The 27,753-nt window shown below is 33.3% G+C and overlaps 1 pseudogene; it reads right to left on the bottom strand.

Moving 5' to 3' along the window:
* Positions 1 to 428: 428 nt before the first annotated feature.
* LOC110032152 lies at positions 429 to 26,161 on the bottom strand (annotated as a pseudogene).
* Between the last annotated feature and the right edge of the window lie 1,592 nt (positions 26,162 to 27,753).

A 27,753-nucleotide genomic window follows, 5' to 3' on the forward strand; every position in this document is an offset into this window, starting at 1 on the left:
GATTTTCAAAATAATATTAGTAAAATTTCCATTCAAAATCAAGCATGTTGATACATTCTAGTTCAAATGCATAAAAGCAAAGCTTGATGAAGCCCAACTGACTCTTGGCCAAATTATTAAAAAGTAAGAACATAATAAGCACCAAAATGAAGAAAACTATATAAAAATTTCAATTTAAACAAAAAATATGCCGCAAAGGTTTATTACACCATAGGGTATTAAAGGCGACTTCGAGTTCGGTGTATCAAATTTGGGAAAGCATACATGCTAAAAAGGAAGCTATAATTATTTAAAGGACAATTTACATGCATGACATTTAATTTCTTATTATTTACACCTCTAACCCCTAATGATGCAGGACAGGTTGGGGAGGCCGACTGAAAAGGCAAAAAGCGGCGGGGGGGGGGAACCCAGTTTCGGCCCGTCCAACCTCGACTGATCGGACTCCATAGAGGATGTGATTGCCGCTAATTGCTTTCCCCCATTTGCTTGTTAGTTTTTCACCAATTTCCCTCTATTTATATGTATGCGTTGAAATTAGGGTTGTGTGATTTCTCTTTTCATGTAGAGTTTTCTTCCTCTTGTTAGGATTTATCCGACGACAGGTGATGCTCCGGTTGTATCATGCTCCAAGGTAGTTATATTCTCCCTAATTTCCTCCCTATCCTCTTCCTTACCTCCACTAGTTGTCGACCTGCATCCACCCTTCCTCCTCCAGCCCTCAAACAGCCAGCTGACTCCTTCACAGACTGTTGTAGCCATTCGCATCCACCTACTCAATCTGCAACTTCTGCCGTCAGTCAGCCACTCCCCTCTCTAACCTTGTCGCCGACCTGCAACCCTCAACTTTATTGTTTCCCGTCCCTGTGCAATTGCCCCGCACCTTTCGCCTTTTTTCCCCTCCTAGCCATTGCCCACCTGCAACCCTAAACTCAGGTGGTGTTGTATTTTCTCTAATTTCCTCCATATCATCTTCCTTGCCTCCACTAGCTGCCGGCCTGCACCACCCTTTCTCTGGCCCTCAAGCAGCCAACTGACTCCACAGCCTGTTGTAGCCGCCACGCTACACTTGCAAGCTTGTCGCTCACCTGCAACCGTAAACCTTGTTGTTTCCCCTCCTCGTGTAGTCGCGCTCTACATTTCCCCACTTTTCCTGCAGGGTTGATTAGTTTCGGTATCACCTCAACTTTATACTCATAAGTTTGTCAGACATCTGCTTATCAGTTGTAAATCCCCTCTGGTTCGGAGTTCGATTTCCCCCAAGTGTAGGGTGTGATACTCGAATTCTTAGGCACATCAGACGTGACCAGAACTCGTATAATAGCCTCCGGCCATTCTTATGATATATATATTTTTATAAAATTAAAATTAGTATGATCTAATATGAAGGAATTGAGTGGTGCAAATATAAAAAATAAAGCTTAAATGTTAGATATATAAATACAGAAGAATTTGGTGATATATATGTGAATGCCCCTAAATAAAAATAATCGAAAAATAGTATGCTGCACTAAACAAAATTTTCTACAAAAAAAACATGGTTAAAAACAAGGAAAAAACTTTTCTGCATTTTTTTTTCTCTCTCAAACATCCCAGAAATACTAGAAAACAGAAGATTGATATACGACCACAACCGTTCCAAAAGCAAAAGTCATATTTATTTTACAGACCTGTCATCCCTGTACCCTCTGCATCAGCTTCTCCACCAGAATTTTTTGCTGCACATCGCTCAAAAATTCAGATCTCATGATCGCATTAGATACAAGAATCACAGTGGATGGAGAAGCAGCATTCACCTAGAGAAATAAAAGGAAATTAATATTCTGCAAAATTCATAAAAACATATAAATAATGATAAAGCTGATTTACATGCACACCACTCAATTCTTATCTATTTGCATATTTAACACCTAAACTTCAATTTTTTTCATAAATGCCAACTTAACTATCCATGAAAAGGTGTATTTCAAATTTTAAAAGTTAAAATAGTAGTCTATTTTATATGATATGAAAGATTTTGGTGGTATAAATCTAAAAAATAAAAAATTAGGTATTAGAAATGTTAATACATAAGAATTGGGTGATATGTATGTAAATGCCCCTAATAAATCAGATTAGTTGGAGCCATACCCAAACACGTCCATTCAATCCAACGGCTATCTCAAAAGAAAGCTTCCTTCCAAGGGCTTCCAGAATCCGACATGTTGGGGAGATTAATAGCCTGGCCATAGAAAGCATCAGAGTCCAATAGTTGTCATTTTTAAATAAAAAATATATATATTTTTTAAAATTTTCACGGCTAAAATTACATGAATGATAGATGTTTGATGTCGCTTCCATTCGTGCCAAACCTATTGATGTGTCAAACATATAGCCTTCTTTCAAAGAACCAAATTCGACAGCTTTCCCACTAGCTACCAGCAGCAGCACAAATTTGTTCAATAGCAGAAAATTATGAAGATTGGAACAGTACAAGTAAAAGAAATTTTGTAAAAAAAAGGTGTGGAATGAAAATTTTAATTTATTTAACTATTTCACGGAAGAACTGTAAAAAAAGATTAAATATGGAATCAATAACTAACTTGTCATGAAAGAAAAATGCAAGTTTATAAAAAATAATAAGAAATAGTACAAGGAATTTATTTAAAAGCATTAGAGTCTTTTTTCTTAAAAAGGCAAGGCATGCATCAAAATTAAATTGATTTATTTAACAATTTTCGAATTCTTTCTATCAATTTTCTCTTTTTAAATTTAGTTTTTCATTAAACCAATAAAATTATCCGTTTTTTTAAGATTATTCTAATTATGTGGTCTGAATTTTAATTATTACAAATTAGCTATGTAACTTTATTTCTGAAGATAGTAACGGAAGCAAAGCAAAATCATCATCCACTATGACTCGTGCTTGCCTCGTGACAAAATCAATATTACAACTGAGTCAAATTACAGCCATGCCTATGATTATCATCATCTATTAGGCTGCATAATTTATTTTCTGGCACGACATTATTGTTATAAACATATACACATGTTCGTTTCATTCATAACCATCTCAAAACCCCACATCATGATAGACAATCATATTATACACTAGTTTCTCTTGCTCCAAACTTTCAAAAACTAAAGACAATATTGATATGAACATATACATATGTTCGTTCCATTGATACCCATCTCAAAAGCCCTCATCATGATAGAAAATCATATTATAAACCAGTTTCTCTAACTCCAAACTTTCAAAAACTTTAGTCAATTCTACAAGGCACCGCCACTATTTTCTTCACTTGTTCAAAAAAATTTAATCATTGTGATACTTTGGCCTTCGAGGATAACAATTATGATTATCCAAGTTTTATTGATAAGCAAGATAATAATATTGTTGTGCTCCAAAAAAATTATCTAAAAAGACTATTTTTAAGCCAAATAAAGATCATTGCTCACCATATTATCAGATTGAGATGTCTTTCTTGAACCTGAATTATTATTATTATTATTATTATTATTATTATTATAAGATCATTCATGGGACAAAATACAGGATCATGCCTGGCCCCAAGACAATGCTTGCGCCTAAATATAATAAACTAATGCCCGATTCCAAACATCCAAACAACAGTAATCCCATATTATAATGAGTCATATTACAATGATGCCTATGTCAATAAATCAAATCATTTTGATCATCATCAATCCCATAAACCTCATAATTTGGTTTTCAAGAGAAACAAATATTGATTCATGTGATCATTAATTATTCGTAGTATTCTTATGAAGATAAAGAATCTCAAATATATATATATCATAATTAATGTAGAATGTACTCTCTGAATACATATAACCTTCTTGTTCATCCCAATGATGATAAGTCATATCATACACTAAATTCTCAAACTCAACAACAACAACAACAACAACAAACCTTTAACCCACTAAGTGGGGTCGGCTACATGAATCCTTTTTCTCCATTGCATCCTACCAAGTGTCATATTTTCATTTAATTCTAATAAATTAAGATCATTTTTTATACAATATGCCCAATTTTTTCTAGGCCTACCTCTGCCTTCAATTCAAAATCTTATGTCAACTCTAAAACATAGCCATTCATGACGCCTTCAATTCAAAAACGTGATCTTAGTGCTGGTTTGGTCTTTAAATATTACAACTGAAATGATCAGCGACTAAACTGATGTACTACATGATGATGAGAATCTAGATGTTGTTAAAGTACCGAATGAAGATGATGATGGCGATGATTAACAATGATCAATTAATAATAATTAAGCCTCTTATGGAGTATAAACATAAAGTTTACTTAAAGACTATTTTTTAATCTAAATATAAAATCATGCACAACATTATTGTGAGATAGCTATCTTTTGCCACTGTTATCTCAATCTTGTTAAATACTAAGATAACTTTCTCAACTGAGATTTTACCTATTAAATTAGCATAAATATGGGATTATGGCCAATAAAAAATAATTGTTAAACCTAAGCATGAGTGCCCAGCTGTAGACATACAATAGTTCTGTCTTATGAATTTATCATGAGTCATATTAGAATCATGTTTATGCCAATCATTCTAATCAAAATCAATCTCATTGGCCTCATATTTCATTTTCACAAACATTCGTACAGATAAATATGATCATAATCAATATTCTTACGATGATCAAATGTCTTATGAAAAAAATAAATATCATTATCAGCATAAATTGAAGGACGGTTATACAAATGATGACTGCACAACCTCGTCACATTGTGTCAATCCCCAGAATTCAGGCGCTAAAACAAATTCCACTTGTTTAAAAACCAAATTCTTAAGGTGGTTTTGTATAAGTGTTGTGATGATAATGGTTTTGCCAACAAGCTTATTGATAATGATGGTAATGATTATTATGATATGATCAAGCCTTTTATTGAGCTTGAACCTAAGTATTCATCTAAAGACTATTCTCGAGCATAAACATGTGATTGTGTCTAAAATTATTGAAGATGGTGATTTCTTCTATAATTTTACCTCAGATTTCTACCACAATGCAATCGATGTCTTCTTAAACTTGAGATTCCACCTAATACTATTGATGAACTTAAATATAAGTGTGTCAATTGAAAAACTGTTTGAGAGCCTAAGTGTCCGTTTAGAGCAGCTTTCTGTCTGCTTTGTGTTTCAGACCTCAGTTGTAGTGTGGTCAGGAGAAGGAATCCCAGAGGCAGATATCAACTCCTGTCTTGTAGTGTTTCCCTCCTCAGGTTGGTTGTCATCAGGTTTGTTGGGAGCGCGTTCAGGCACATGAGGTGCACTAATAGCATGTTCCTGCCTTTGACTATTGGTTCTCAACTGTAAGTGCAATCTGAAACATATCTCATGCGGGTGTCCAAATATTTTGCAGTGTCTGCAGTAGTAAGGTTTTTGTTCTATAATGATTTTTTGCCAATAAACATTGTGAGCAGAGCCAAGTCAGACTTCTTCTACATCTGGTAGTGTAATATCTCTTTCAATCAAACTCTTTGTAATAGAGGAACTTGAGAAATAAACTGTAGGTAAGTCTACCTGTAAAAGTTTTCCAAGAATAGTCTCAATTGTATATAAGATATGTATGTCAAAAAATTGAAACTTGAGTTCAGGTAATGAGAACCAGATAGGCGCAATTGAGAGTTCTTGACTAGGATAAAAATTAGGGATCCATTTGAGCAATTTCATATATTTGCCCTTGATTGTGATGAATTTCTTTGAGAAGATCCTCGTGTAATCTTCTTTTATGCTCAGTTGTATCATAACATGCTTCCGTCGAAATGACCCATCTGTCAATCCCCAACCAGTTTGAAATCTTCAAAAACCTTCATGATAATCTCCATATAAGGGCAACTTAATTGGAATTTTCAAACTAGTGTAAATTTGTATTTTCCTGCACGAGTTGAAATTTCAGCACCATAGAAGAAATTGGTGGTTTGCCCGCCTGTTTCTCTACTTTTTTTAATGAAATTGCAAAATTAATTTCCTGCAATAGAATCATGGTACATCTGCGGGAATACCGGACTATCTGCGAGGTGAAAATGAGAGTTGTGTTTCTGAACAACTGTAGCATATGAGGGTTTGGCCGGGTTATCACCGGCGACGACGACATCGTAGGAAGACCCTGAAGCCATTAGCGTGCTTCACACAAGCACTGCAGCAATTGCCTGTCGTCTACGAAACGGTACGCGAATAGGACGGTAAGCGAGCAGTCCAGAAAGTCGAGCAGAAAACTGTGGCAGAATAATCGACCGACCTGACGAAGCAGACGACAGCTCCAGAGAACCTTGTTAGAAACAGTGGAGCCCGGTTCACTATGCTTGGGCGGTTACTTTGCTTTAAAGAGTCACACCTCTTCACAAATAACCACTCTCGTCTTCCTTTTTTGTAAAGTGAAGCATTTCTTCGCTCCCTCCTGTTCGTGATAAAAACTTTAGATGGCTCTCCTTGGATTTAGTAGTCACGCTTTGAGTTCTTTTTTTGTAAAGTGAAGCATTTCTTCGCTCCCTCCTGTTCGTGATAAAAACTTTAGATGGCTCTCCTTGGATTTAGTAGTCACGCTTTGAGTTCTTCTTTGGTTTCCTCGGGATAGAGGAATGTTTCCTCGGGACAGAGGAAGAAAAGTGCAAGGAAGAGCAGTTCCCTGCAACAAAAGGAAGAAGAAGAAGATTGTTTTCCCCAGGCTTCTTCTTGGTGGTTTGTACCAGAAGAGAAATTTGGTTATTTCTTTTGTAAGTTTGTCTTCTTCGGTGTATCTCGGTGTAGAGTTTTCTTCGGTGTATCTCGGTATAGAGAGAAAAACAGAGAGAGCAACGAAGACTGAGAGATTCCTCTTGTAACTCGAGATGATCGACTGGTGTAAATTTCTCAATTAGTAAAATACTCTGCAACTCCGTTGACGTAGGCAATTTGCTGAACCACATAAATTTGTGTGTTCCGCTGTGTTGTTCTTTTTTGGTGTGATTTTTTTTCGTTCTATTTTTCACTTTGTCGATCGTTCTCCTATTTGATTTTAATTTATATATATACCACAACAATCTGGTTGGTATATATAGATCTCGCAACAATAACTTGCATCAGAACTTTGTTCAGATCTGAAGAAGAATGATGACTGCAGATGAAATGAAGGTTTCAGGGATTGAGAAATTTGATGATTTTGGTTATTGGAGAATGCATATAGAGGATTATCTTTATGGGAAGAAATTTCATCTTCCGTTATTGGGGAAAAGACCTGAAAAGATGAATGAGACTGAATGAATTTGTTGGATCGACAAGTTTTGGGGGTTATTCGATTAACTCTAACGAAGTTCGTTGCACATCGTCGTCAAGGAAAGAACGACTGCAGATCTCATGACAGCTTTATCTAATTGTATGAAAAGCCATCGGCGAATAACAAAGTGCACTTGATGAAGAAATTATTCAATTTAAAGATGACGGAATATGTTTCTGTTGCTCAACACCTGAATGTTTTCAATAATATCACAAATCAATTATCGTCTGAGAAAATTGATTTTGATGATGAGATATGTGCACTTTTCTTGTTGGTTTCATTGTCAGATAGTTGAGAAGTCATTATGATAGCAGTTAGCAGTTCTGCAGGTAAATCTAAACTGAAATACAATGATATTTGTGATTTGATTTTGACTGAAGAAGTTCGCAGGAAAGATTCTGGCGAGGTCTCAAACTCGAGTTCGGCACTGAATGTTGAGTAAGCAGACAACCTGTTGAAATTATGACAAGGTTGACCACATAAAGAAGAACTGCAGGAATCCTAAGAAGATGAAAAATGATAGTGCAAATGTGGTATCTGAAAAATCACAGAATGCACTATTGTTGGCAGTTCATAGTTCTGTTGAAGACTTGATATTGAAATCTACCAAAAACCACAGTGTCGGGCAGTGATGGAAGTGAAGAGGAAAGTGGGTTCGGGACACCCATTCCTACTGTCCCACAGACAGATGTTGAAGAACCACAGAGCTATAAAAAAATCTTACAAGATGAAAGTTCGAGCAAGTGAGAGCTGGCAGAACTTCCACCAGAGAAGAAGACATTGCACAACAAGTGGGTGTACCAGGTGAAGACTGAGCGTGATGTCAGTAAGAGGTACAAGGCTAGACTTGTTGAAAAAGGCTTTCAGCAGAGGCAGGATGTTGCCCATACAATGAGAGTTGTAAGAAGAGACAAAAGTGACTCAGAAAATAGCTTGGAGGTGCAGCTTTGAGGTGTAAAACTATGTGAAGTCTGCTGATATGTTAATTGAGGGTGTTACTCTTAAGAAACTGAAATTGTGCACAGCTTCAGTCGGTCTTCTGGAGTGAAGACAGAGGCTTTAAGTTGCAGAGGTGGATGATACATGTTGAAGAAAAAGGCAACACCGCCAATGGAGGATATCAGTTTGAGAAAGGAGATGTTGCAGCCTGTGTACCGGTCTCCAAGTGGGAGAATTGTTAAAAACGGTGGAGTCCGGTCCACTATGCTTGGGCAGTTGCTTTGCTTTAAAGAGTCACACATCTTCACAAATAACTACTCCCGCATTCCTCTTTTGTAAAGTGAAGCATCTCTTCACTCCCTCCTGTTCATGATAAAAGCTTCGGATGGCTCTCCTTGAGTTTAGTAGTCACGCTTGAGTTCTTCTTCGATTTCCTCGGGATAGAGGAAGGTTTCCTCGGGACAGAGGAAGAGAAGTGCAAGGAGCAGTTCCTTGCGGCAGAAGAAGGAAAAAGAATGAAGAAGAAGATTGTTCTCCCTAGGCTTCTTCTTGGTGGCTTGTGGCAGAAGAGACATTGGGTTTATTTCACTTGTAAGTTTGTCTTCTTCGGTGTATCTCGGTGTATAGTTTTCTTTGGTGTATCTCGGCATAGAGAGAGACGAAGATGAGAGCAACGAAGAGTGGGAGATTCCTCTTGTAAGTCGAGGTGATCGACTGGTGTAAATTTCTCAAGTAGTAAAATCCTCTGCAACTCCGTAAAAGTAGGCAATTTGTCGAACCGCATAAATCTGTGTTTCCCTGTGTTGTTCTTTTCTGTTGTGATGTTTCTCGTTCTATTTTTCACTTCGTAGATTGTTCTCTTATTTGATTTTAATTTATATATATACCACAACAATTTGGTTGGTATATATAGATCTCGCAACAACAAACCTGCAGCTCGAAGTGCCGCAGAAGCGAGCCACAGACGATGAGCAAAAGACGAAACGCCGGCTCGACGAAGCGAGCTCCTCCGCCAGCCAGAGCCATTGACGAAGACTAAAAGGATCGAAACGAGCGAAAGAAAGTAAAAGCCTGTTTCCGGCTAGGGTTCGTCATGAGCAGAAACCATAGCAGAGCGAAAACGAAGACCCATTTTCAGCCCCATCTCTCTAACTAATTATATATATATACACATTTTTAAAGCCTGTTTCCGGCTAGGGTTCGTCACGACAACTTTTTGAGAGTTTATTTCCTCCACACATTTACAATCACATTTTTTAAAAAAATTGTAGCCACCCCAAAACAAACCCTAAATAGAAGATGGTGTCCAATTCTAAACATCCAAAAATAGTTACTTTTAAAGGAAACAATAACGATGCATGTAATAGTCACTAATATTCCAATAATATCAATGTCATGAGAAATGCAAATATCATCATCAATATAGATTGATTTTTTTTTTATTCAAGTGATCACCTTATCCATCCTCGTCCAAAACCATCTAATCCTTATAGCATATCATACCACACACCAGTTGTTCGAACTTTGAAAATTGAAAAAATTTATGTCAATTCAAGATGTTTAAGCACATAAGTCACCTTCACCAATTCAAAAAACAAATCGATGTATCAATTTGGCTTTTGAGATGATTAATTATCTAGATGATAATTGCGTTGACAAACATTTATCAATAATCCTCATATTAATTATACTTTTAAGGATTTACCTAATTATTCTTAAGCATCAATAAGACTATTAATGAGCCTTATCTTCAAATTATTTTTAGCAATATTATCTTATAACTTGAACTTCCATTAAAAAAATTAGTTATCATTATCACCTTTCTTAATGATTATGCTAATTATAAAATTTATATCTTGATTTGTCAAGAATTATATTTAAATTAATTTGAATTACCCACTAATCCTATTTCCATAAAAATATGGATATGAAGTGTTGTAAATAATTAATTATCATGAATAAAATAGGAGTCAATATTTCTCATTATTTCTATCTCCACTCTTCTCTTCCATAGGACTTTTATTTCTCCATTATGTCCTCTTTCATGCTTGATCTACACAACTCTCTATCTCCATGACAACACTTTCAATATCCCCCCTAGACTTTTATTTCTCCATTATGTTCTCTTTCATGCTTGATCTACACAACTCTCCATCTCCATCGACAACACTTTCAATATCCCCCCTACATACAAACCCAACAACAACAACAACAACAAGCCTTTATCCCACTAAGTGGGGCGAATAAATTTACATTAATCTTTTTTCTCCATTGCGTCTATTGAGTGTAATATTTTCATTTAATTCTAATAAATTAAGATCATTTTTTATACAATTTGCCTAAATCTTTTTAGGTCAACCTCTGTCATTCTTAACATAATTCGAATCTTAAACATCTACTCTCCTAACATGATCATCAAATAGTCGGTGTTTAATGAGACCAAACCATATAAGACGACTCTCTCTAATATTATCCTCCATTAAAGCTACACCAACCCTATCAAAGATATATTAATTTTGCATTTGGTCTCTAAGTGTCAAGCCACTCATCCACCTAAGCATTCTCATCTCAGCAACACTTAACTTTATTTTAGGTTTGTCTTTTAAAGGCCAACATTCGACATCATAGAGCATTGCAGAACCATCTTGTAAAATTTTCCTTTCAGTCTGGGCGGTATTTTTCTATCACACAATAGGTCTGATGCATTCCTCCACTTCAACCTGACATAATCTAAACTGATTATGGCGTCTTAACCTATGTTTAATAACCCTCTCTCATAATTTTAAACTATGACACATCAAATTAATTCCTCTATAACTTACAATCTCGTGCATCCCCTTTATTCTTAAAAATGGCGACCAAATACTTTTCTTCCACTCCTCAGACATCTTTTTTATTTTTAAAATAAGGGTGATTACATACAGGACACCCAAAATATTGTTATTTACAAAACAAAAACCATCATTCATCCATTTTTCAAATTCTCACTCAAATATCAAAGGCCATGATAAAATCCCAACCTATATTTTTCATTTTTAATATTTTTCATTTTTATCAAATTTTTATCAAATTCACAATGGTTTGATCATGGCACACAAAAATACATCATCTCATAATTTAGAAAATCACCTAGGTGCTTGATTTGTAAATAACAATGTTTCTTGTGCTTTGCATGTAATATCCTTTAAAATAATTTTAAAGAGTTTAGTAAGCCAAGAAACTCTCAAATCTCCTAAACATTTCCACACTTCAATTGAGATATTATCAAGTCTTACTGATTTTTTACCCTTGATTTTCTTTAAAGCACCTCAACTTCTTTTTTACTAATGTGATGGTAAAAATAAAACATTTTATTATTATTAAAATTATTAAGATCACTAAATTCGATCGTATTTTCAGAAACTTCATTGAAAAGATTATCAAAATAACTCATCCACCTATGTTGAATATAATGTTGAATATTTTCCTCCAAGAAAATATTTTTTTTTTAATTTTCATCTTAAATACACTCTATTTGAATTAATTTTTTTATTTTCCTTTTCTCTTTGTTTGGCTAGTTTATACATATATTTTTCACAATCTTTAGTATCTAATCTATTATAAAGATCACTAAAAATAGAATTTTCAGCATCACAAATTGTTCTCTTAGACCAGCATCACAAATTGTTCTCAGCATCACAAATTGTTCTCTTAGACTCCCTATAAATCATCTTATACTTTTCCTAGTTCTCTAAGTTTTTATATTTAAACCAATTTTTCATTAAAACTTCTTATATTTTACCTTTGCTTGCACATTATTATTTCATCACCAAATATTTTTATTAATAACAACGTTTTCTTTTGATTCTCAAAATATATTTTTTGTCATTTGTTTAAGAGTGTGTTACCTGATCTCACATAAAATTCGCTTCTCCATGAACATCCCAAATATTGAAACCTTAAAGTTTACTCATAAAAAAATTTATTTGTGACTTTTGGTTGTCCCCATCTAATTATAAGATAATGATTTCTTTTATTTTTTATCTTACAACTCTTCATCTTAAAATCCATAACTAATAATCAATATTGAGTACTTAAATTTTCACTTGAAATGACCCCACAATCTTGACACTCTCGACGATCTTTTTTTCTCATAAAAAAATAATCAATTTTTGTTTTATTAAATCCATTCTTACAAGTAATAATATGCTCATTTCTTTTCTTAAATAAAGTATTGGCAATAACAAAATCATATACTAAATCAAAATCTAAAATGATTATACATTCTTCATTAATCACTCAAAAACTATAGCCACAATGAATATTTCTAAAATCTTCCAACACTATACCAATATGTCCATTTAAATCCCCTCCAATAAAAATTATTTCTTTAAGAGGTATCATGTGTATTAATTCTTCTAGGTCATTCTTGAATTTTTCTTTTGAGCCTATATCTACGCCTACTTAAGGAGGATAAGCACTTATAACATTAAAAATCTTAATATCAATTCTGTTAATTCCCTCCCTACCTAAACCTGTTAATCTCTATTTCTATATGCATATCTAATTCATCTCTATTTTAATTAGAGGTATTAAATTGGACAGAGAATTCAAGCAATTCAAGAGTAAAGGAGATGAGGCCAAGTTCTACCATAAAAGGCCCATTATCAAATTAGCATAAAAAACAATCATTTTTTTAAGTGAATTAATAATCCTTTTCCATTTAAAATTTGGTTTCAAAGAAACGGAAATAAGAACAATCAGATCAGTACATGAGAAGTTCAAACAACGTCAGTCGTGTGTTCATTATTACCAGTGATATCAAAAGAATAAAAGTTTACGTCAAATTAAACAATTATTCCTGGCAGAGTCATAGCACATTTGTTTTCCATCCATGCTTCATACTAGATGATCGTATATTACTATAAACTCGAACAATGAAAACAAGGGGCATTTACAGACACGCCAAACAATTTTTATGTATTTACATATCTAACGCCCAAGCTTTAAAATTCACATGCACAGCAGTCAAATTTTTAATATCACCTACTTTTTACAAAGTTGGATACACCTTTTCAAGCATAGGTTTACCACAACTAAGTGTTAGTAAATATAAAAGTTTAGGTGTTAAATAAGTAAAATATATAAGACTTGTATGTAAACTTCACAAAAAAATAAAATACCATCAGTGCATGCTAACTCTGGATTCATACAGGAGTTAACTTTGACAATGCGAGTATATAGCAGTGTACCTATCTGCAATAGATTACAAATAATTAACGCATGCCTTGAGCAAAAAACAATGAAGTTCAAAAACATATAGATTAGATTAATGATGAATACTAAAGAATATGGTTCAACTAATATGTTCTTACGGCAGTCAACATATTAAAAGGAAACGTGTCTGCCTTTTAGAATTTAATATAGAAAAATCATCCTCTAGTTGGCTGTCTTCACAAAAACAGAAAAATTTAGAAAAAAATGGGTATGAAAAGCTTGATCTGTTTAATTCTCCAATAGATATATATACACAGAGCTACCTATAGAATGAAAGAAAACTGTAAAAGCTTTACCAGAAATACTAAGTTTGATAATTTCAAAATAAAAAACTAAAATCAATAACCTATATGCTAAAGCCTGCTGTCTGCCTCTTATCCTCTTCCTATTTCAGCTGGTGATTCTCCTCGATTACTTCAGTTTTCCTATTGTCCAAACATAATTTGTAGATTTGAAAAAAGTTGGTAATATTTGCCATGTAATCAATGACCCCTGAATTTATTATTCAAGTCTTAAGAAAACTACTTAAGGTATTAAAAATATAATAGTTAGAATTTGTCTAAACATAGGTTAGAGAGCAGACTGAAAAAAAATTTCTAGGAATTAAGAAAGTTTCTTAGTTTATTAATTTCTACTAAGTTGAAGCTTTCTGATTCAATGAGAAATATCTATCCTTTTGATTGGCCTTCTTTATTTCCACTAGGGATTTTCAATGGAGTTTCCAACATTTCTTTTTTATATGTTTTTTGTTTTTATTTTTTTAGTTAAGCCAAAGGTTGTATTTTGGAAAAGTCTTTATCCTTAGTTTTGAGAAAATTATGAAGCATCAAGTCTCTTCAGTGGATATTGTTCTCGTGAAAGATATTTCAAAGATGGAAGTGTCAAGCATTGCCATCCTTCTTCCATCTTCGATTTGAATGAATTATAAGACCTCATTTTAAAGATGGTAAGCCTTCTCAGCTCATGATTTTAATATGAACTTGTTTAAATTCATCTTTAAGTCCTACAATAAATTCAAAAATCATTTCTCTATCGACATCTTGTTTAAGAATAATTGTGTAATATTATACTTAATCTTGAGATCTTAATAATAATGTAGTTCTAACAAATAAGCTTCATTGCATTCACATAGTCAATAAAAAAGAGATTACATTGCTTGGTTGTTCAGAGCTTCTCATAGAAAAGAGTGGCATCTTTAACTTTTGGGTAAATTTGTTTGATAGCTTCCTACACATCTTTTGCAATTGTAAAGAATATGTATCATCCACTAATTTCAAGCATAATGATGCTCTGAAGACACAAAATAATTAGTTTCATCCCCAAGTGCGTCTTTCAAATCTGAATAATCAACAATACAGATTTTTCCTTTTCTTTTTCTTTTAGAAAGATCTTCATAATCTGAGATTACTTCAAACGGTCTAAGATCACATTAAATAGTCTTTTTATTTAAATGATATGAGTAGTAATTCATGATGGTCAACTCTTTCAAAAGGGAAGTAGAAGAAAGCAGACATGACCGTGAAAATAAGGAGAGAGAAAAGTTAAAGAATAAAAAAGAAACCCTAATAATGCTCAGATATCATATAAAAAAGAACTAGAAAATTTGAATTGTTAATTCCTCCAATGGACATTTATACAAAAAACGTGCATAGAGAACAAATAAAAATTATACAATCTAAAGGTAAAATGCTAATTAAAATAATTTTAAAATAAAAAATTATTGTCATTAACTTCTTTCTATGCACAAGCCTCTTGTCCACGTCTTGCCATCATCCTTTTTCAATATGTGGGAGTAATCTGTGGCTATCCCCTTTCATGGATCCATGCACATGTATTTTTTGTTTACACAAGAATCTATGGCGACCCTCTCTATTTGCCAATCTCATTGGTCTTGGATAATCTCAATAGAAAATAATTTAAAACTTTGTAAACAGGGGCAACAATTTACTGATATTGTAAACAATGACAAATAAGTTAGCATGCATGTCAGGATTCCTTGAAAACTTAGCGTCCGAGCCTGAGTTTGTTAAAGCCCTAATATTAATATGTAGCATGTCAGAAAACCTCCATATCACTATACAAGAGTTTGTTAGGAAATTATGGCGTACAAACCGGGTATTACCCTAGCAATTATACCATGGTTCAAATAAACTCAAATAGCAAGTTTAAGATTTCAAAAAACCTAGGGCTCAAATACATAAAACATTGGTCGGAAAAAGAAGTAACAATATGCGGGTTCCGAGTGCACACCTTGCAGGCCTGCCACCCCACCCACAAAAAATAAAAAATAAAAAATTCAACAAACCTAGAAATCCAGTAGGTTAAAGTTTCAAAAAATATTGACACTCGTGCAAAACCTAACCTCTCTTTAATAGTGTAAGCTATTATTTACAGAATTTTAAAAAAAAAAATCTTCACAAAAGGATGAAATTATAAAGAATTTTGTACAAACATCCCTTTCACATATAATATGTCAATAAAATCATATACAAAAATAATGTTAATCATGCTTTCAGCACCATTGCCGAGTATCAAACCCCGGATGTGAGAAGTGGAGAGTTGTGTTAGGTAGTCGATAGTCAGCATAAAATTTGTCGAAAAATCATGACATGAATCCTTTTGATCATTTTGTAAATGTTAGGGCATCCCCTAGAAGCGACACATTGTATGACCTTAATACAATAAAAAGTGCGCAAGAGCGGCTATATCGGCGCCCTATGTAATCTCAAATAAGCAAAGGTTCCCACATTACGAATGGATGCGGGTAAGAAAATTAGTCTATGGAAATAATATTAGTTGAGGATATTGGAATATAAGTACTTTCACAAATAAATAAATGGAATTAGATGATATCATGATTCATAGAAATATAAATATCATATGTATTCAAGAAACTAAATGGGTAGGAGAAAATGCTAAGGAGATTGATAACTTAGGCTCTAAACTTTGGTATTCAGGTAAGAGTCGCACTAGAAATGGTGTATGTGTAATTATAGATAAGAGTTTGAGAGATAATGCTCTAAAAATCAATAGAATTAGAGATTAAATTATAGCCCTTAACATTATGGTTGATACTAAGCTTTGTAATATTATAAATGCTTATGCTCTTCAAATAGGTTTAGATATAAGTTCTAAAGATAATTTCTGGAATGACCTAGAAGACTAAAAACAAATGATACATGAACGCTACTTTCTCTACGGTATAACCAATGATTTAGGGCTTAAATACTATAATTTTGAAAATATATTTTATAAAATTTAATCACTTATTTTTCCACTCTCTATTACTATTCAACAGGTATCGCTCAAGTAATATAGAACTTTCTTTAGTCTCGATTATCAATCTCACGGGAAAGATAGTAAATTTTAAGGACTTAAGAAAGGCTCTAGCTGAATTTAAGGAATCTTAGTTAGAAAATACGTTTGATTTATAGTTGTAAGCTAGAAATTATACTAAACTACTACTCCTTCAAGTTTTCTAATAAGCTAAATACACTAAGTTAAATGAGACAGAAAGTTCAAGCTATTTTAGAGGTTCATCCCCTTGCACTAAAACTACTAGCTAATGTAGGCGTAAATCAACTAAAATTTCTAAATTAACAAGTGACAAATAGGAGCATGTATTTTCATTAACCTTTTCCAAGTGCATAAAGATACTAGGATAACTTATAGTTTGTTTCTGTCTATCGCCCTAGAAACCTTCTAGACGTTAAAATCATCTCCTTATCTATTTGCACTAACCTAAAAATTATTTTTTCTTCACCCTAAAGATTAGTGTGGTTTTCACTAGTTGATTGAAGTCATAGCTATCCCAGATATTATGGGTTCACAACGAATTTTAACACGACAATTGGCCAAATTGCAATGCAAATGAAGTTCAAATAAAAAAACCATTACAATCATTGAGTTAACATGATTATACTTTAATCTACTTCCTACACATGCTGCTATTTTATCACAAAAGAAAGGAAACAAGGAATCAACTCATATTTCATGAAGAAAACCACAAAGCACAACATCTTATATTAAATCAAAGTCAAATACTAAGAATTACGTCAATACACGACAATGAAAATACAAAATACTTATCTTCTTCCCTGAGACATGAAAAAGATCTCCCCCCGAAGTGTTCTCTTGCAATCTTAAAGCAATTCCTTACAACTCTCATAGATCTCAAAGTAAACACATAAAAGAAAAGAAAAAACTCTTCACTTTTTCTTCACTTCCCTACACACTGATCTCTTCTTCGCTCCTTTCTCTAATGTCCTCTCCTCTCGTTTCTTCTTCCTCCTTGAAGAAAAACCCCTCCATTCATGTGAAAAACCGCTAGAAAGCTGTCCCAGACAATTCTGGCGCCTATCGCCACCTCCTCTGTCGGTTGGAGAAATTAACTGGCGCAAATGCACCAATATGTGTCGCCTAGGCTCCACCTCTGTCAATTCTATGAGGATTGGTGCCTAAGCGTCTATAGTTGATGCCATGGCGCCATGAAGTCGTGCCTGGATGTCAGTTTAGGTCTGAGCTCCACTGCTCCAATTGCCTCATTTTCGCCCCGTTTAAGCTCCAGTTCGCTCAAATTGTTTTATCTATTATACCTGCAGCTAAAAACATAAGAATATCTTCTATTAAAGTGCAATATCGTCAAAAATAAGTATAAAATGCAGGAGAAAAATTAACCTGTTAAAGAACATGTAAATACCTCTTGAAGAAAAAAATTTTATTAGAGGAGAATTAAATGGAAATGTCGGTTGAGTGGTGGAAGATTTAAAAATATTCATGGTGGCTACGGTTTTGGAGTGATTAATGAAAAAAGTAGAGTCATATAAGATTTTGCTTTGGCGTATGATTTTGTTATTACTTTATTCAAGAAAAGAGAAAGACATATTATTAGGTATATGAATGGATCTAATAAAACACAAATCGATTATTTTCTTATGAAAATAAGAGATCGTTGAGAATGTAAAAATTGTAAGGTAATTCGAAGTGAGGATTTAAATACCCGACATCAATTATTAGTTCTAGATTTTAAGATAAAGAGTTGTAAAATAAAGAATACTAGAAATCATTATAGTAGAATTAGATTGAGACACCTAAAAGACAGATAAAATTATTTTTATGAGTGAACTTCAAGATTTCATGATTTGAAATGTTCATGAAGAAGCAGATTTTATAGGTGATAAAGTAATAAACACCATTTAAAAGTGGCAAAACATGTACGTGAAGAATTAAAAGAAAAAGTTTTTATAAATAAAAATAGTTGGTGGCAGAAAAATAATTTGCAAAAAAAAAAAAAAGTTATGTTATAAATATTGGTTTAAATGTGAAAGCTTAGATAACTAAGAAAAATATAAAAAAGCCTGTAGAAAGTCAATGAGAACAATCTGTGACGCTAAAATTTCTGCTTTTAGTGATCTTTATAATATATTAGATATTAAATAGAGTGAAAAATATAAGTATAAACTAGCCAAAAAAAAGAGAAAAAAAGAGTAAAGATTTAACCAAAGTAAAGTGTATTAAAGATGAAAATTAAAATTTATTATTCTTAAAAAAAATATTCAGCATAGGTGGGTGAGTTATTTTAATAAACCTTTTAATGAAGTTTCAGAAAGTATGATCAGAGATCTTAATATAGTTAATAATAATAAAATATTTGATTTTTACCGCCGCATTAGTAAAAATTAAGTTGACAAGGCTTTAAAAAAAAAACTAATGGTGAAACGTCTATAGGACCTAATGATATCTCAATTGAAGTGTGGAAATATATAGGAGATTTGGGAGTACTTTCTTGGCTTACCATACTCTTTAATATTATTTTAAAAACTAAAAAGATACATGACGAGTGGAGTAAGAGTATTTTGGTCCCCATTTTTAAGAGTAAAGAGGATGCACAAGAGTATAAAAATTATAGAATTAAGTTGATGTGTCATAATTTAAAATTATAGGAGAGGATAATTGAACCTAGGTTAAGACATATTACAAAGATTTCTCATAATCAATTTGGATTTATGTCAGGCTGGTCTACAATGGAAGTTATACATTTATTGAGAGGTTTGATAGAGAAGTTTAGAGAGAATAAGGTGGATCTACATATGATTTTTATTTATTTAGAAAAAGCTTACGATAAGGTTCTAAGAGATATCCTGTGGAGAGTTTTAGAGAATAAAGGTATTGATATGAGTTATATTCAAGTCATTAAAGATATGTGTACTGAAGTTGTTACTTGTGTTCGAACAGAAGGAGGATTGACCAAATATTTTTTTTTTTTTTAATTTCAGTTGGATTACATCAGAGATCAACTTTAAGCCCATATCTTTTGCTTTAGTTATGGATTCTCTTACTGGACATTTACAGGAGGAATTAACTTGGCATATGTTTTTCGTTGATGATATCATTCTCCTGGAAAAGACGAGAGAGAAAGCTCAAGAAAAACTTAAATTATGGAAGTCTACAATGGAGTCTAAAAGCCTTCATTTGAGTAGAAGTACAGCTAAATACATGGAATTTAATTTTAGTAGTAGCAGCTCTAGTAACAGAGTTGTAACTATTGGTGATCAAATTATTAAAATGTGTGAACACTTTAGATATCTCGGGTTTATTGTTCAAAGTGATGATGATATAGATGGGGATGTTATTCGTAGAATTCAAGTTGGTTGGTTGAAGTGGAGGAATGCTTCGGGCCTATTGTGTGATAGAAAAGCACCGCTTAGATTAAAAGGAAAATTTTATAAGATGGTGGTGAGACCTGTAATGCTCTATGGGGCTGAATGTTGGCCTTAAAAAGAGAAGCATAAAACTAAGTTAAGTGTTGTCGAGATAAGAATGCTTAGGTGGATGAGTGGCTTTATACTTAGAGACAAAATGAAAAATGAATATATCCGTGATAGTGTTGGTGTAGCTCCAGTGGCAGACAAAATTAGAGAGAGTCGTTGTAGATGGTTTGGTCACATTAAACATTAATCATCTGATGATTCGATTAGGAGTAGATGTTTTAGATTAAACTTATGTTAAGAAAGGCAGAAGTAGGCCAAGAAAAACTTGGGCATATTGTATAAAAAATTATCTTAATTTATTAGAATAAAATGGAAATATTACACTCAATATGACACAATGGAGAAAAAGGATTCATGTAGCTGATACCATTATATGGGATTAATGTTTGTTGTTATTGTTGTATGCTTTTATCAACCAGATTTAAAAACTAAGCCAAAGCTATCACAAAATTATTCCTAAACATCTGCTTAAAACTCGAAAATAAGGAATTTAATATTTAGTTGTTCTCTCTATAATGCACAATTAGTAGCTTCACATAAATGACAAATAGAATGTCTAGTGCTGCTCCGTAGCAGACAACAATAATTCCAGTGCTGCTCCGTAGCAGACAACAATAATTCCAAGCATACTGGAAAAGTAATTAAAAGTTGTAAAGTTCATCCATAATAAACAAAAAGTACTAGGCAATCTCTCTTCCACATAAATCCTATAATTGGCATACTAATAAATCACAAACTAACAAAGCAAATCCATGGAACAACTGTTGGTTCTTTTTAATTTCTATTGCTAGCATCACACTGATATAAAAGAAAGAATGTAAAAAGCATCTATTGCTAGTATAGAGAAGTGAAAAATAATAATTTATTAAAATCTTGTTAATAGCATTTATTAATGAAAAAAAAAAAATTTAAGAACAGACCGAAGAAATACATGGAAAGCAAAGTAATAAAAAAAAATGAATGTCGTGGAACAATGAAGATCATGATGGTGGTGCTATAAGACAAATGACACGAATAATTTGAGGAAAAATTATTACATCAGTACTACGCACGTAGAGCTACGTGCGTAGCCAATGAAATCACGCCACGTGAAATAAAAAAAACAACTCGGTAACACGGGGGAATATTCCCCCCGTGCTATTCACGTGTTATTGTATGTTATTCATGTGTTATTGTGTTCTGAAAATATTCTTGGTGTTATAATAACACAATAACACATGAATAACATATGAATAACATACAATAACACTTGAATAACACGGGGGAAATACTCCTCCGTGTTGCCAAGCAGATTTTTTGTTTTTCTCGCCTTGATTTCATCGGTAACACGAGGGAATATTCCCCCCGTGTTATTCATGTATTATTGTGTTCTGGGAATATTTCATTTGTTATAATAACATAGTAACACATGAATAACATACAATAACACATGAATAACACTGGAGGAATATTCTCCCGTGTTACCGCGCCATTTTTTTTTTCGCGTGGTGTGATTTTATTGGTTATACACATAGCCTACGTGCGTAGTACTGATATAATATTTCTTTAATTTGAGTGTTATGAAAAAACAGTGCAGTCCATGATGTAGGTGCGATAAGGCAAAGGTACAAACTAATTTATTTGCGTATGTATAATGTTAACAATGTAGAGATAACCCCAGGCATGTATCATGCATTTGAAAAGATTATGAATATAATGATTAAAATAAGAAAAGGGATATCTACCTACTTTGATCAAATTAAAAATATTAAAGGGTGGAAAAAGCTAGATAATTTAAGAGAAATTTAAAAAATTATGGAAATGTTTTTTAACAATTTATTAAATAAAAATTTTAACATAAGACATGTGACTTAGTGAATTTTTTGCCCAATTAGATATGGGTTCGACTCCTAAAACAAAAATAAGTTTTTGAAAAATACTAATTTTAAAATTACTTAATATAAATAATTAAAAAATAATCTCAATAATGGCTAAAATGATGAAGCTGAGATAGATCAAAAAGGATGTACAAAAAAAAAGTCTTGCAATGTATCTATTGTTTTGGAAAGCCTTTGAAGATATTAAAATTGGACTGATCAATAAATCTTTTTATAAAAAATCTAAAGACCATTAGTCAAGTAATTGAATGAGTATTAAGCTAACATGTAATTTCAAACAAATATTGATCCAGAATTGAGATAATTTCAAGAAAATCATACTTGTGGTAAATCCATACTTTATTTGATGCAAAAAAATTCTACCATACAAGGGATTTTTCTGCAAAATCAATTTGCTAAGAAAATGTTCAAGAGAACGATCATGATATGATTTCTAGCTTTTAAAAGGTTAATGAACACACATCAAAGAAATTTTATATGGTAGACATGGTAGGAAAAAGTAGCGAAGGAACCAAAGTTATTTTAAATATATATATGATCAAGTAGTGAGCATTAGTAATATATAAAGAATAGACTTATAGTTGTATCCTTTTTTTACTAAACTCACACACACAGCCCTATAGAATTATTGTTGTAACCTCTTTATTTACTAAACTCATGCACACACACACCTATAGAATTATTCTTCTACCTTTTTTTATATATGCTACGACTTGCACTTAAGATCTGAATTACAATTGTATCCTTTTGTATGACTATAGGTGCTTACAAAAGATACACAAAGCAACATGGCACGAACTATTTGCAAATAGAAAAATTGTGATATATGAATACAATTGAAAGGTGAATAATCTGTCACTTGCCCCTATTGTGATGTTGTTATGAACTCAAGGTTGTTAAAATCAACCAAGTGTAGAAAAAACAATAGGGAAGTGACACCAGCGCAGGCGAAGAGGGAGCCATGGGAAAATCACGAGCGTTCTTTCGTCTTGACGGAACCAGTCCATATTCAAGAGGGTAGACGGCCCTTCCACCGTGGATTGGCACCTCCTTTCCATTGGGGATCCAATCCAAGCTATCTAGGGATTATATATGTATTTATTTTGTCTTAGGTTTTCAATTTTTCTAATTTTTATGTCAAGAGTACTGCCAACGTCTCATTGTTCCTTCCTAGGGTTGTATATGAATGCGAGAAGGTGCTCCAGTTATAATTCATCCAAAAGTGGTGCATATCTCCCGCCGCCCCTCCTCTGTTGCCTCCGTCATCAAAGTTGATGATGCCACCCGGAAAACAACATCTTTGATATTTTGCTGCTCCCGACCATCGCCGCCAGCCCTTCTAGCTGTCTCTCGCTTGATGCCGCCCCTCCCCCAACCTACTTGTTGTTGTTGCTTCGCGCCTGCTGCCACCCTCTTCCAACCACCCCAAACTCGTTGCCTCTTCCAGCAACCCCAAACTCGCTTGCTTACAGCTCCTCCAGCCACCTGCCTACTTGATGTCGCCCCCTTCCAGCCACGCACCTACATGATCCTACTTGATGTCGCCACTTGATGTCGCCCCCTTCCATTGATGTCGCCCCCTTCCAACCACCTCCGACTCAATCTCGTTCACCACCAAATCCACTTTAGCCACTACTTCTCCTTAAACCGCAGCCCCATCGCCTTCAACCTCAACCCTAGTTGAGCTCGTGTTGAGTCTTTATTATTTCCTAGTTCCAAGCGTCTCTGATCGTAATCTCTATTTGTTTTCAGTAATAATATTCGCTTTTCGTATTGTGGTTTTGGCCTAACTCCAGTATCACGAAGTCTACACACAACTAAAGAAAAAATAAAGTGATTCTACAAATAAATTGCAAAGTAAGATGATACCATGGAGATCAAAACAAATATTTTATAAAACTAAAATTGGACTAGTTATTAATATGATGGCATCAGGAAACAAAGAAGTAATAGACAACCAAAGTTAGTGTGATAAAAATAAATAAATTAAGATGAATATGAAACTAAAAAATCTACATTAGATCTGTTGGGAATACACTTATTGAGACCAAATGAAAAAAACACATGAAAAATCAAGGAAAAAAGATGTAATTAAGAAGTATTTATGTTAAAGTATCAAAATGAAAATGGAAAAGGTAAATGTTAATGGCTTTATTGTAGAATTTGAACTCCGAAACTGCTGAATTAACATATTCATCCTCAAGAATACTAGAGTAGTGCCAAATATATGAAAACATACGCAAAAGATTGTTTTCAGATGACAAAATGCATTCATTGGATCCTTAGTAATAACTAAAATATTACACAATGAGTTTAAAATGTCAAACTTCTGCAGTACAGTACTAAATGTTGAACAAACACAACTACTATATCCAAAGAAGTATAGCTTTGCTCCAAACATATATTAAATATTGTCAAACAACTGAAACTTATTTTTAAAGGTAAAAAACCAACAAGAAAGTATATTATAGCACCAAGTTACAATATAGTGATACCTCAAATTTTGGTATATTTCTTCATGTCCCTCCTTCAAATGCAAGTACTGGCAAAAAAGCTAATGTTGGGCCTTTTATGTCTACTAGAAAGTTCTGAAATCACAAAAATAAAATAAAAATCACCTCATGGACAACAAACTTGCAACATGGAAACACAAAACAAAAAAATGGCAATGATAGAGAAATTTATAACCAACAATTTAACTAATTGCTAAGAAAGATATAGCTCATAAATAGGGAAATGTAGTATCACAAAAGGCAAGAAAATGAATGATGAAACGAAGGCAGCAGTAAAAGACAACAGAAGCTGGATTAAATCATGCCCAATCTGCAACAGCATATGCAAGGCAGATGCTTTACCAGCCATTACAATTATAGCCATATTGTAAATTGCTAACCCAGTTTTCAATAGAGTCAAAACAAAATTGATTGCTCAGCATAACTCAGGGTGGAGGAAATACACAAAAATAAAAAAGGTTCAAAAAAATGAATGTTTACATACATACCTCTCAATTCCTATGTATTTAGCAATCTAATACCTAAACTTCAAATTTTACTTACCACCTTATCCATGCATGAAAAGGTATATTTCACTTTTTAAAAGTTAAAATTGTGGTATCTTTTATATGATGTGTAGGATTTAAGTGGTAAAAGTTTACGCATTAGATAAGTAAATACATAGAAATTGGGTGGTATGTATGTAAATGCCTCTAAAAAATAAACATAAATATCAGGTAGTACTTGAGCACGAGAAATGCTTACATCTGCTCTAGCATCCACAACAATACCAAGAACTGTATCTTCTACAGAGGGAACATAGTGCAAGATCACCCAAAAGCAGGACAGGGTATTAAGAGATGCAATGGTAAAAAGACAACTTCGTGAACAATGTAATAATGTCTAAAATAATAAAATCGTCTTGCATGGGAAGTGTGACTAAGAGTGGAATATGCTTCTCTTTCCTTTCTTTTTCTTGTCTTTTGTAGCTTATCAGTCAACAAGAAAACACAAGCTTTAGAGCGTTTTACAGCCAACAATTCAGACTCCAAGAAACCAAACACTTCACCAATAACTCACTCTCTTTTGCGAGCTTTCTACCCAGCACTTATTTGGCTTTTTGAACTTAAGCTTCCCAGCCTTCACAGCTGATACCACATCACAGTTCTGAGAACATGCGAGTTTAAAAAGCAGCTCGTAACATAAGAGTGTAAAATTTTGATCTAATAACTTGATAAGTACCTGGCGCAACCCCGCTCCCAGCCTGATTGTCTGATCAGACAAACTTGTAAGGTCCAAAGCAACGTCACCGGGAAGCTATTCAAAAATTCGAACCATGAAGAACAAAAGGAAGAGATCTACGTACTAAGAAAAAAAATGGCGTGCAGAGAGATATTTCTTACGACGGCTTTGTTAACGAGGCTTGACGTCGAAGAACCCGATGTTTCTACCTCCATTCTAGCGTTTAGGGATTCTTCGTGAACTATAGCGAGTGGAAGAGCGAAGCGAGGAGCAGAGGACGAAAGAAAATTAATTATAAAATAGTTCGTTATATTTGGGTATATTGGGCTATATTTTAGCCTTTATAAATTCCGCCCAATTGTTATTTACGTATAGGGCTGTCAAAATGGTTTGTTGTTCGTGAACAGCTAGTGTTCGGCTCTTTCGTTAAGTTATCGAGTCAAATATGAACAATACAGATAAATATTTGTTAGTTCGTGTTCGGCTCGTTTTGGTTCAAAATACTACTAATCAATTCTATATATATCTTTAATGAGTAGTATTTCTAAAAAAAATTAATTGAATACAAGACTACAAAGATTAATAATCAATTAAAAGTATTAATGAAGAAAATAGAATAAAATTATTAATTAGATTCAAATGATGTTTTAAACCTTGCCCAATTTTTAACATCTTATGGCTATGTAATTAGGGTTGTCAATACTACTATTTGTTCGTGAACGGCTCGTACAAACCAAAAACGAACACACTTTTTGAACTCGAAATATAAACGAGCTGAACACGAGCTAACACTGGGCTCGCTCGTGTTCGGCTTGTTTACACCTCTATTTTCATATACCTGATATTTAAATTTAAATGTTATGGTCATTTATTGAAAAAATGCTCTAACGTGTACATAACAATTATTTGATATGTACATAAATAACCTCTATTTTAAGCCAATAAATATTCATAATTTTTTAAGTCATTTTCATGTCTAAATATTATCTAAATAAATAAAAGTATTAAATATATAAATACAAAAAATACAAAAAAAAAACCTCAAAAGTTTTACCACGATTGAATTAAAAAAAAAACTTTGATTTTCTGTAGATAAGAAAATATAAATACATATATTTTAAGTAAACATTATGGAACATACTATTTAATATTTTATTAATAAAGGTGTAATTTGCCACATCACAAATTCTAAAATTAGTATCACATGTATTAATTCTCATCACACACTTCACTAAAAATCAGGTGCTTCGTTGATGGTTGGAAGTGGCATTTGATGTAGGATACGTTTGGTGCGGCAATGTGGTACACCGCTGTCTTTTTAGTTTGGGTAAACTATATTTTGATAGCTTTTCAAAATGCTGCCATTGAAACCTCCGCTTTCTCACCGGTACTGGTTGGGTGCGGTGCACCTTTCTTGTTGCGACTTGACTTTTTTTTTAAAAATAAATTTATTGTAATCACCAAAATTTTTTGAGCATTAGATTAATTTTTCAACACCTTTACATTTATTTTTTAATAAGCTGCAACAACCCGAAGCAAGAAAAAAATTTGCGTGCATCATCCGAACTCGAGCTGCGTTCGAACATCAAACGCGATACACCGGCGAAAAAAAAAACAACTCGCCGTTGCATCGCGTCCGTCGTCTGGACATAGCTCGCGTACGGATGACGTACGCAAAATTTTCTCCCCCAACAAACCCTTAATCTGTTCTAATTCTAGAGCCAACTCATAAATCCGAATGTAAAAAGCTAAAACACAAACTAAAAATAATTAAACCCTCCCATTGTACAATAAAATATCTCTATAAGCTTCAGTATAGGGGTGTAAACGAACCGAACACGAACGAACAAAGCTTGTGTTCGTGTTCGGTTCGTTTAAAATTTAATTTATTT

The sequence above is a fragment of the Phalaenopsis equestris genome, unplaced genomic scaffold (genome assembly GCF_001263595.1).
Source record: "Phalaenopsis equestris unplaced genomic scaffold, ASM126359v1 Scaffold000878, whole genome shotgun sequence".
Classification (NCBI taxonomy): Eukaryota; Viridiplantae; Streptophyta; class Magnoliopsida; order Asparagales; family Orchidaceae; genus Phalaenopsis; species Phalaenopsis equestris.